The following is a 13,533-nucleotide window of genomic DNA, read 5'->3' on the forward strand; positions in this document are numbered from 1 at the left end:
TTCTGTGGGTGTTGTATGAGGGGACTAAGAGGACTTAATGGTCGAGGAATGGGCAGCAGCGTCTCTCTTTAAAACATTATCAAAGCCTAACTGCAATTGCCAACCCGCCAGTCAAGCGAGGCAAATAGTGACAACCCCCCCCCCCCCCTTCATAGGGAGACCTATAACAGCTGATATGATGAAGAAGATGAAGTATATACATAATATAAAAAATTAAATTCCAAATTTGTAGGTAGCTGCAAATTTCAATAAAACGTGATACTCGTACACTGAATGGCGAGACGTTTCGTGTATATTAGATTTAAAATATTTGAATTTAGAATGCGGAATCATTTTTTACTAGTACACTTTACTCGGTAACAATCAGGATTTTATTTGCCATAAAGGATAGCTTTGTTATAGAATTAACATGGAAACAACATGAGAGTAATTTATATGGATTACAAAATAAATTATTAAAATCGAATTAGCAAATAACATAATATAGTTACAATTATAAAACGTAGCTTTAATTGTCATAAAATTAATATTCTATATTAATTAACAAAATGGAGTAATTTGTAATAAATACAAAATAAATTATCAAAACAGACGAATTGAGAAATTACTTCAAATATGAAGAGAATTCTATAACATCGTCTTTATAGCTGTTGTTGTGGTTAAGGCAAACGTACATAAAAAATAATGTAACAAATCTTTAGAACTTTACCATACTATTCGCCTGAGAACGGGCTGTGTATACCAGTAACCTTTGCCTGCTTTTTAATAGTAAAAAAAAAAATGCAATTATAATTAATTCGAATGATATTTATTGGATTCTCCATTTTTCTGGTTCTAGAACTTCAGGTGTCCCTTTACATGTGTAATTTTAGTGCTCCACGTATGTGCTTGTAATAAACATGTTACTTCATACGACATGGGAATCTGGCCTTTACAACATCCATTTGTAGCGAGCCACTATAAACATCTCGACTACTGCATGAACGATTTATGTACTGTCTGCAAACAAATCTATATCGGCATCGCCGTGTGACAAAAATGTGTACCGTACCAAAATGTATCTTACAAAATACGAATATTATAAATGTGAAAGTCTATTAAGATGTTATGTTTAAATGTTTGTTACTCAAACACTATTTAAAGGCTAAAGGAATTGAAATTAAATTTATTATATGAACAGTTTATTTTTACAACTTCTATAATACAATAAACAATTAATTAAGCATAATAATGCACAAGGGCTAGCTTATATCTAAAAGAGATTTCTTCCAGCAAACCTAATATGAGATAAAGTAACAGTTTATACGTAGTTACAGGCATATGTATGTACCAATCAACTTAAATGTTATAGTTAAAAATAAATAGATAAAATATCTATACAATTGATTAATCAAAATTATTTAATTTTCAGTTTAAATATTAAAGCTATCTTTATTATTAATAATCCTAATTTCTGCAATGTTAATATTTCCAATTTATCCAAAAATGTTTTTTTTTATACAACTTAGAATGACAAACAAGCTGACGGCCCACCTGATGGAAAGTGGTAACCGTCGCCTATAGACATGAGCAGTACCATAGAGATAACAGATTATACTGTTTCGCCCATGATACCCCCCATGCGTTGCCATTCCTGAGGATTCAGGTGTTATTCCTCTGTACCCAGTAAATTCACGCCATATCCCACCATTCAAACCGAAACACAGCCATGCAAACACGACTGCTTCACGGTTGAAACACGAATGGGACAGAGGTACCCAAGCAATCGACTTTTGTACAAAGTCTGCCTCTAGTAAATGTAACCTAAAATATAATTAAAATATAAAGGGCCTATAGTTTTAAAAAAGATAATACCGTTGCCACATAGTACATATTATATATTAAAATAATATGTAAACAAATAAGTAAATAAAAAACTCATTAGAGGAACAATAAATAAAAACAATATAATAAATTGAGATTGTTTTGCCGTCGCTACCTCTCACACCGAAACCGCTACGCGCCCTTGAACTTTTACATTAAGCAACGTTCCTAACGTCTCGCGGGACATATAAACATACACGATGGTCCAAGATGTATGGCCATCATTACAAACCCTAGATCTCTATCAGGACCGCAGCAGATTTATAGGAATGACAAAATAACTACAAACAAAGTACCTCAAAAGTACAAACTATCAGCAGATACCAATCATACTGTCATATTGTATTTTAGAATTTCTTGCAAAATTTATTACCTTTACTATCTCATACAGTTTGCATCGATTACAGTAGTACATCGATCATTGGGATCAAGCAACGTTCAGTTACTTCCTTTCCCGTGGGTGTCGTAAGAGGCGACTAAGGAAATGGTCGAGGGATGGGCGTCTGCCAACTACGTGAGCTTAACTGCGGTTGCCAACTCGCCTGCCAAGCGCGGCAACTTTTCGTACTGGCAAACCCATGTGGATGGGGGAGGCTTATGTTCAGCAATTAAAGACTGTTTTGATGATGATGATGATGCAATTTCGATATTTCTGATCACCGCAGGTTAGTCTAGGTCTCCCCCAATATCTACTTTCATCCAATTTTATATTGTCCATTTATTCCTTCACCAACGTAAAGTGCCTTTTTTATTTTTACATCGACGCTTTTTTTTAATTTAATGACATAAATAACCCATGATAATAAAATTATAATAAGACGTCTGTGTTTAGTTTTTTTTTTTTAATATGAAAGATATTTAAGAAAACCCTAAACAATCATTTTTGAAAATTTTGTCTGTCCGTATATTTGTTCTAAAATTTAAAAAATAAAAAATTTTTTTTGAAGGCCAAATAAAAATCTCGTATACATTTTACACTTAGAAAGTCTTTTTAAACTATAGTTTAAAACGTTAATAACAAAAAAAGACGCGCTTTGTTTTTGGTTTAAAAAATATATTTGTCATCCAAACACGTTAAATTAGCTGACTAAATTTCGACTCGTTTTTGACGCTCGATATCTACTTTCAAAATCTAACGTATCAACTTGGGAACAGAAGCTAGTCACAGATAAAAAAATATGTTTTTCTTTTTTTTTCTTTTAATAGCTTATACAACACCTAAATATTGTCAAATTTACCTTGAAACCTTCACGAGTAAGTCACTCTCACCCTTGACTCTTTTTATGCCTACATAAGTAATATATTATAATGACCTCGGTTTATATTTATGTTACCGTCGAATCATCATTAGACTGCACTAGGTTTTGTTTTTTTTTTTACACTGAAAGCGTAATTATGACTGTAATGTATTATTACACGTATTATGTTAAAAAGATTGTCTAAAATAGATATTAATGATTATTTTCAAGAAAATGAATATATTTATTACTTAATTACCTTTGTAAAAATATAAGATCCTTTTCAAATCTGACCTCGGGTTTTATCAATTGAATTGTGTACATATTCACAACTAGCATTCAAATCGGTTTAACCGTTTCTGAGGTTAGTGTACACAAACCTACAGACAAACAGATAAAAATTCAAAAAATCATTGTTTTAGTTTCTATTGCCTTTATAAAGTCCCCCTATAATAGTTTTTCTTATATATCTTCCATGAACGGACAGCGAGCAGTTACGATTTTATTATATATATTGATTGATTATTATTCTTAAGTAATAAATGTGAAAATAAATTTGTTTGTTTGTAACTTTAATTACTCGACTAATTGTCATAACATTTTGCATATATTTTGTGCTGGATATAAAGCGGACTGCTTTTTTACCCAATTAAAAATATCCTAGTTTCGCGAGCAAAGTCGCGGTTAAACATGAATATCATTATCATAGGCATTAACTGTCTTCGGCTGTACATAGACCTCTTCTATACACTGCCATAAGGAACGGTCACAAGCCATCCGCATAATATATTAAAAATAATCAATTTACCTTAAACTCATGTTATTTACACGTCATAAAAATAGAAAGATCGGTTACAAAATGTGTCTGTTAGTTTATTCAGGTTAATCTACGAAACCGCGATTATCAACAATTTTGCAAAGAACGATTTTTGTCTCGGAAGTGTTTAGAATTCGCGTGAGCTCGCTATTAGGTTAATATGAACGTTACTATATGATTTGTTAAACTTAGTAAAATCAGGTAATTGTCTCAACACAACGAGATAGCTTATTCTTTAAATAATTATTTTTAATTTTATTTATTATGTATGTTAATTTGTAATATGAGTTCAGATGTGTAGATTTTTTTTTTTGTTGGGTGAAAATGGTATGGTAACCTCGCCTGCGCTAACGGGATACGCTGGCGGAGCACCAGTGAAGGGTGATAGATGAGAATGAAAACAGGCCAGTTAGCCCATCATGATGAATTCGTCAGGAATTAACCATGATAGTTTCCAAGGGGAACCGCGAGGAGGTCGACCTGGTTGGGTATATTGCTAGCAATGGGATTCTGAGTCTCCATTACTAACAATCCCTTCCCCCCCCCCCCCAGATGTGTAGATTAAGTTCTCATAAGGATCTATGAAATGATGGTATAAGGCAGGGGGAAGCACAAAAGATCCGTACGGGTCGACGTGCATCGGCTTAGCTGACCCCATATGCGAAAAATAAGATTAGATGTTCTTATATGAATCTCAGCTCTTATCTCCATTGGTATCAGCTGATAATCTGAGATGATAATGACGTTGAAGTCTTCAAAAAAAATGTTTTAATTTTATCTAAAATTGGAATAAATTTGATAATATTATTGTCAAAAATTATCACTTCATAATGTGATAAATGCCTAATTCACATCTTCTGAGTAGTACATACGTGACTAGACCAACGATATTCACTTTTAGACTTTCGCGCTGCATGTTTTGTGTTTTATAAGAGACGCGATCATTTAGATAAACTTCTGGAAGCGAAGTATTTTCTTCTACCCACTGCCTCACTTCAAACACCTCTGCTTCGGAAGATATGATATGATCGGAGATATCATAGCGCTACATTAGTTTACTCGTAATCACGATCGGTGTAATCTGGTCGAAATGTCAAGATAATTTAGGTAAATTATTAAAGTTTACCTAAATGATAGCGTTAAATCCCTCTTATCTCTTATAAAACATAAATCTAGAGATTATCATATCAGTCGTTAACTGTCCACTGCTTAACATAGGACTCACGCATAGAGGGAGGGTTTGTCAATAATTGCCACGCTTGGCAGGCGTATTGGCAACCGCAGTTAAACATTTGATGACGTTTAAAGAGGGACGTTACTGCCTATCCCTCGACTATTAAGTTACAACACTCACGTGAAATGAAAAAATTGTCCATTCTGTGCCGGGACCCCACGGCAATATCTAGTGATGTAAGCATCAAATGCCCATAGTAACAGTTTAACATAGGGTGAGTCGTACACCACAGTCGAATCTAAAATAAGAACGTACAAACACATAAGAATAATTAATGCGCAATAAAAATAAATGACACATAACATTGTCTAGATACGAGAATCTCACAGACTACTGACCGAAATAATATATCATTGTCATAAATTAACTGCGGTATAACTCACATATTAACCTAATGTATTAACCATTATGTTCCGACTCATATTTGGTACGCCCATTACACAATAGAGCCTCATTCTGTTCATCATTAATCGTCATTATTTACATAAGCCATCTCGAACAATGGGTTCATGGGAATCTTGTGATATCAACGAAAAACAACACTTGCAGCGTATTTAATTGGTTGCGCGCGAAATGCGATTGGATTTTGTTGTAATGTCACCTTCTTAAGGCGAGCTCGTGGAATTTCCGGATTGTTATGTGAATGTTGTATCCGATTATGAATTAACAAGATTAAATTGGTGATTTCATGAGAGCCACTAATGGTTTACATGACGATCTAAAATTTTCTTCCGTGTCACACCAATATATATAAAATGTATAATAAAGCAGTAAGAATATGTCGAGTCATATATATGTCTTCTCTTTAGGATTTTTATATCACTTTTTTTTTAATCATTGAGGTGGCAAACAAGAGTACGGACCACCTAATGGTGAGCATTACCGTAATCTACCTATACCGTATCCAGGGGCATTTCGCGCGCGTTGTCGATACTGAAGAAACCTATTTACTCCTTTTTTGAAGAACCTTATGCTGATGCTTATGCTTCTTGGAAAACTCTCGAAAAGAGCTCAAATTTTAGAGATGATAAAAAAAAAATAAAGCAGAATACGATAGTACAAAAGAAGAACTATATATATATATATATATATATATATATATATATATATATATATATATATCAACTAAGTGGTCTAACCAAAGTGATAATGTGAGTAGTTGGTTATATGCCACAACTACGGCAACGCTAATGGCTTGTTATAGTTATGGCATGGTGGAGATTATAATGGTAAGTTTTATGTAACTCGCCTGTGATGGTATGTATTTACATACATACATAAAGATGATAATTTACAATTAATGTAATTATTGCATGTATACAGATAAGCAGGCCAGCGACATCGTTTCAGTGATTTATTGTCCACTTCTAAACATAGGCCTTTACCAAATACAGCCATAAAAAGGTACTCGCCTGGTAACACCTAGTGCGGGGGTTGCCCTATTTTGTTTAATGTAAAATAGCAAAATATTTATGTATAAACTTAAGTTTGTCTAGTTTTTTTTGTTGTTTGTAAATTATCACTATATTGTACACTATCCGTTGACACTGATGCTCCTTTCCACTTTAGGTTTACTGAAAGGAAATTGTTTTAGATTTAAACTCGCCTTTGTACATTTCATACCTCTGTCATTCATAATCAAACTATAAAAATAATAAAGTCTTTAATTTTCCAAATAAAATACGTAGGCTGTACACATTTACACTATATCTGAGTAAATCACTACATTTATTTTTATAAGATAGATAAATATATATTTATAGTACCGTCAACTTGCCTGCCATGTGTGGCAACTACTGTCAATACCCTCCTCATGGGAGAGGCAGTGGACAGTTGATGATTAATAAGATGACGATGATGAAATAAATATATTTCCTAACCTATGTCCAGCTAAGTTTTACAATAACAAAATAATAAATATAATAATAAATATTGAATTAACAAAAAAAAAAAATAACCATACAAATAATATATTGCGAAAGCGCGCTGTTAACATGAACACTGTGAATTTATTACGAATGAAAGCTTATAAATATTTGTCAACGTCCTTTGTCGTGTTTAAATGACAAAGGCGTAAAATACAGACAAAAAAGGTCGTAGGTAAGTCATTATGTCATTTTATGTCTGGCAATTTGTTTTGCATATACTTTATCATAATAATATTATATTAGTCATTTGATTTTATATATTATATTAGAGATATATTAGATAGAATTATATAATTATGAGAAGATTTTATTCTACAAAAAAACATCAACTTCAATAGGAGAAAAATCTGTTGTTTTAGTTTTAAAACTAAACTTATGAACCGATTTTGAATTATATTTATACGAGAAAGTATGTACTTTCAGAAAAAAGAACCAATTCTGTTTATAAATGACAGATTTATGTCTGTTAGCATAAAAAATACAATCAAACTGAAACCTCCCTTCTATTTTAAATCGGTTTAAAATATATATTGCAAATAAACACTGATTAAAAAAAATACAAAAAAAAATTAATAAATAAATTACAAGTTACTATATCATAATTTAGTTTATCTCTAAATAATCAAATTATTTAGAGATAAACTAAATATTTCTAGACAGATAAACTAGATGGCGACATGATCTACAATAAGTCAAGTAGGATAAAACTTAGGCTTTTCCCATAGACTTTCAAAAAAGGACCGTTCCTTTTGACAGTCTATGGGGAAAGTCTAGAGCAATTCAGTAGTAAGCTATTAGTAGTTGAAATGTTAATGATGATGAATTCAGATATAGTGATTAATTTTTGTTTAAATCATTTAATGTTTAATTATGACAAATACTTAGTAGTTAATATAATGAAATTAATGAATTACCTTTATGTCCTAGATAGTCTTCAGTTACGGAATTTTCACCTGAAAATAAATAAAATATTTTTTTATATAAATTATGAACATCTTATTAATAAAATGAAATGGTAAGTGGACTATGTTTGTATGTATATGGGAGATATTAAACATAAATTGGTATTTTTTTTTGATGGGTGAAAATAGTATGGTAAGCCCGCCTGCGCTAACGGGATACACTGGCGGAGCACCAGTGAAGGGTGATCGATGAGAATGAAAACAGGCCTGTTAGCCCATCATGATGAATTCATTAGGAATTAATCATAATGGTTTCCAGGGGGAACCATGAGGAGATCGACCTGGTTGGGTATATTGCTAGCAATGGGATTTTTAGTCTCCATTACTAACAATCCCTTTCCCCTCCAAAATACATAAATTGGTATTAGGTGTTTTAAAAAAGGTCAAGACAAGCCTAAACGTCGTAAAAGGTGACTAAGAGAACTTAATAGTCGAAGGATGCAAGGAATGATGGAATAGCAGCAGCGTCCCTCTTAAAACATCTCTAAAGTTGCTAACCCGCTTGCCAAGCGTGGCAACTACTGGTAAAACCTCCCAAGGTGAAGGCCTGTATTCTCTAGTGGACAGTTAACGACTGATATGATGAAGAACATATTTTGAAAAATCATACAAGTTATACACATATAAACATACAAACATTACAATACAATACAATATAAGTTCTACTCAATTTGGATGGCAGTATAGATATTTATTTATTTATTCTTCACTGTACCACCCTTCACCAGAGGGAGACTTTGTACAAAAGTCGATTGCTTGGGTGCCTCTGTCCCATTCGTGTTTCAACCGTGGAGCAGTTGTGTTTGCATGGCTGTGTTTCGATTCGAAAGGTGGGATATGGCGTGAATTTACTGGGTACTGAGCAATAACACCTGAGTCCTCAGGAATGGCAACGTATGGGGGGTATCATGAGCAAAACAGTATACTCTGTTATGTCCATAATACTGCTCATGTCTATAGGCGACGGTTACCACTTTCCATCAGGTGGGCCGTTGCGATTCTCTCTTGTTTGCCATTCTAAGATGTATAAAAAAAAAGTACCAGTTAAAAAATAATATATTCGGGGATTGTTCATTTTTTTTTAATTTATTAACCTAAAATAATATCTCTATCAATATAACAGAATACACTACGAAACAATAGAATTATAAAACAACAAAACTGCTAAAAGGAGTGGAACAAAAATAAACTAACAATGGGTAGGCACTTGTAGGTGCAAACGTGACAGTTACACCCCTACACGAAAGTTTCCACATCGGATCTTCCCAATATTGTTGCATAAACGTACGGAACCTTTGCGGCGACCTTTCGCTGATCTCCGATAAGTGAGAGATGACAAGGAACGTCTGGTTGCAGGAGAAATTTCGTGTAGTCTAGATTTATTGAGGTTTCATAACGTCTCTCACTAGGTGTAATATACACCTACTAGTTTATACCCGCGGTTTCGTCCACGTGACCTGTACATATTGATTGGCATATCTAAAATATTTTTTTTATATTTTTCACGTGTAAACAGATTTGAAAAACTTGTTTTTTTTTTTGTTTTCTGAAATATACTCTATACTTACATATTGGTCTCTTTGTATAATAAGGTCCCGGATTCGAAGATCGGTTGGGCCAGTTTAGGAATATAGGTTATGCCGACAGATATACGTTGACTGGTTTTTCTTAATACAGAGTATCTTGACTGAACAGTATGACAGTAAGGTATATAAAAATTTTGTAAGTTTGTGCTTTATGTATACATGTGAGCAGTATTTATATATATTAATGTATTTGTGTAAGTGTTTGTATGCATATGTGTCTGTATGTATATTTGTATGTATATGTGTATATATTTAAGTATATATAATAAGTAGGGATATATATTTACATTATTGCATGTATCACATCTCTATATTTTAGAAATAATAGAATTTCACCGGGCCTCCGATCAAACTGTTTATAATTACTCCTCTTCATCCAAAGGTTGCCTGGAAGAGATCGCTTTTAGCGATCAGGTCGCCCATTGTTTTCTCATTGTGTGATTATTTGTTGTAATTGTTTATATTTATAATAAGTTTACTATTGTAATATTTTGGAGGAAACAATAAAGAGTATGTATCTATCTATAAGGTATATATTATACAAGATGGGTCTATCCTCGGATACACCACACACGTACACACAGCAGTTTTTTTTTAATGGATGATAATGGAATGGCTTTCTCGCCTGAAATACGCTGGCGGAGCACCAATAAGGGATGACAGGTGAGAATGAAAAGGCAGGTCAGGTAGCCCATCGTGATGAATACACCTGCGATTCAGCACGATGGTTTCCGGGGAGGACCACGTGGAGGTTGACCTGGCAGGATATATTGCTGGTATATGGTTGACTGGTAGAGTACCCCGTCTGGTGTTAAGTCCGCCAAATGTATATAGAATTTTACTGTGTATTAAACTTTAAATAAATAAATATATTGCTATCAATGGGACTGATATTTCGTATTACAAACAATCCCTCCCCTACACAGGTTTTAAGTGATGTTTTATTAGAAACGATGCTGTCCATCCCTCTAATATTAAATTCCCTTAGTCGCCTTTTACGACACCCACGGGAAAGAAAGCGCCCATTCTATGCCGAAATTTACACGGCGTGACATTTATTGTATAGCAAAAAAAAAATATAAATATCATTAAATAATAATAATAAAAGGTAAAAATAACAATAATAATCACAATAATAACAAGACCTTTAATAAAGTCATAAACAATAACAATTATTCGAGCCGTAACTTTTTAAACATTACTATTAAACAGTTTTGAAGAATTATTATTGTCAATAGTAAAAAAACACACACATTCGTAAATACTCTTCTTCCATTTGAAATTGTCGGTTTTTACATATAATATATCGTATAGTTTACTGTAAAAAATATAATCTATTCATTATATATACACTTACATCTACGTGCCAAATAATAATAGATAACGTGACCCTATACCAAAATTAGTTCCAATCCGTTCAGTGAGGGATGATAGGTCTTTTTAATTGGCACATTAACCCGATAATTATCGGACAACTGCGTGGAAGTTAACCTGACTTCGACCATTTTTTTTATGCAACTTAGAATACCAAATAAGCTGACGGTCCACCTGATGGAAAGTGGTAACCGCCACCTATAGATATGAGCAGTACTATTGACATAAAAGAGTTTACTGTTTCGACCATGATACCCCCCATGCGTTGCCATTTCACCAAGGACTAAGGTGTTATTCTTCTGTACCCTGTAAATTCACACCATATTCCACCATTCAAATCGAAACACAGCCATGCAAACACAACTGCTTCACGGAGAAACACGAATGGGACAGGGGTACCCAAGTAAACGTCTTTTGTACAAAATCTACCAAAATTCTCCTAAAATTCATTTCTAGCAATACACTGATATTGCTGATAATGGAGTTGTTAATTTCCATTTTCTCTTGTCTATTATTCGCATCTCTTCTCTCCATCCTTTTTAGTATAATACATTTCGCTGAAAAATCCGAACATACATACATATGTATGTATTCACAACGAAAAGACATTACCCTCCTTTCATGGTCAGTCGGTTAAAACTCTGGCCCTTCTAACATTTCCATGTCATCACATCGTATGCTAGTATTAGCGAATGACACAATATCTTATGTATTCAAAGTGAATGCTAACCATCTGATACATTACCTTCACAAATATTCTTTACTTTTTTTTTATTTTTATTTTACTCACGTGTACTTACGTAAGAAATTTTCGTGTATGAATAATCTTATAGCTCAATCGTATCAGAATTTCCGATGTACGCATTACGGAAGATGTAATAAATATTTGTAATAAAATCTATAAAGAAAATAATAAATTATATTTGTACTTCATATTACGTATGGTGGGCAACATCTCTGAGTAGACATCATACTAACATCATTCCATATCAACGTGATGTCATCATCAACATATACGAGTATGGATATATGTATTTTTTATATTTAATATTGTGTAAATGTATAAATCATTAGCTGTTATTTTCTCTACCTACCCTAATAATGACGCATGTTTTTCATTTGCTGTTCATTCCAAAGGTAGACTAGTAGAGAATGCTACTAACTTGAAGTCCGTCTTTTGCACCATATTTTCTTTCGGTTAATAATGTTATTTAAATAAATAAATAAATAAATGAGTACACTTTATTTGCATTATACAATATAGGAAATAAGCAGGACAATTACAAATATAACGATACAATTGTTGTACATAAATATTATTATTTGATGTATAAACAATAAAAGAATTTCAATTTTGGCTATATATATATATATATATATATATATATATATATATATATATATATATATATATATATATATATATATATATATATGTCTTATATAAAAAAAAGAATTTTCCGGAATAAAATATGACGGAGTTAAAACATACTAATGAACTCCTTCCCCCCAGGCCGAGCTTCTGTGTCTATGCTAGAAAAACACAAATATTTAACAAATGATATCTTTAATAATCCATTGTAATAAATACAGCTGTACTTGTGTTATTTTATAAAACCACAAAATATTGTTTCTTTATTCAATTCTCAGAAATGACTCGTAAAAGTTCCTTATGCGACGCATAAATCTTAACGACTTATAATTAGCTACACATAATTACAAAGTATGTACCCATAATTGCGTATATTATAAATGATGGAGCATAATTCACGCATACGCACTTAACGTGCTTAGGTGTTCCTACTTATTTTAACTATGAGTATTTTGGTTTTAATGACAGATGGGTAACTGCGTCGTGGTCCTGTAGGTAATAGACATAGTCAGAAGTATAAGCAAGTTGAAGTGACAATCGGCTGGTCACATAGCTCGAAGCACCGACAACCGATGGGGAAGAAAAGTTTTCAGGTAGCGAGCCTGTACAGGCAAATGCAGTGTAGGACGACGTTCCACTAGTTGGAGTGACGATCTCAAAGACACTTTATGGAGTCAATGGAGGCAGGTGAGTTAGCATCGTTCTTTATGGCAGTCTATGGGGTCTCGATTCTATTGTTATGATCTGACGTGAACAGATAAGGTGATAAGGATGATAATGATTGCCTATAAACTAGAAGCACCATAGATATCATGGGATGATCACGGTACCCCTCATACGTTGGAGTTCTTGAAAACAATGGTATTATCTCACATGGAAATCATAATGGCTAATTCTAGATGAATTTATTGAAATGGACCATCTGACTTCATTGTGACCCATCATCTTTAACTGATAGTTAGCCAGCGTTAGCACAGGAGGGATAACTGTTTATTTATTTATTTAAACTTCAATGCACAGTGAAACTATGTACATATGGCGGACTTAACACCGAACAGTGTTGTCTACCAGTCAATCATTGGGCAAACCGAGAAATAAGTAGACGGTGCACTATTCCATTTTCATCTCACAAAAACACTCTCCGTTAATAGATAACACC

The 13,533-nt window shown here is 33.0% G+C and overlaps 1 protein-coding gene across 1 annotated transcript in view; it reads right to left on the reverse strand.

Annotated features, from left to right (window-relative positions):
- Positions 1 to 13,533, reverse strand: part of LOC113520373 (uncharacterized) — a 95,385-nt gene that overhangs the window by 56,459 nt on the left and 25,393 nt on the right. The window contains exon 3 of the mRNA XM_026905695.3: positions 7,995 to 8,033. The gene's annotated coding sequence lies outside the window, so the exon portion shown is untranslated. The remainder of the gene's footprint in view (positions 1 to 7,994; positions 8,034 to 13,533) is intronic.

The sequence above is a fragment of the Galleria mellonella genome, unplaced genomic scaffold (assembly GCF_026898425.1).
Source record: "Galleria mellonella isolate WM207_F2 unplaced genomic scaffold, CSIRO_AGI_GalMel_v1 utg40, whole genome shotgun sequence".
In the NCBI taxonomy this organism is placed as follows: domain Eukaryota; kingdom Metazoa; phylum Arthropoda; class Insecta; order Lepidoptera; family Pyralidae; genus Galleria; species Galleria mellonella.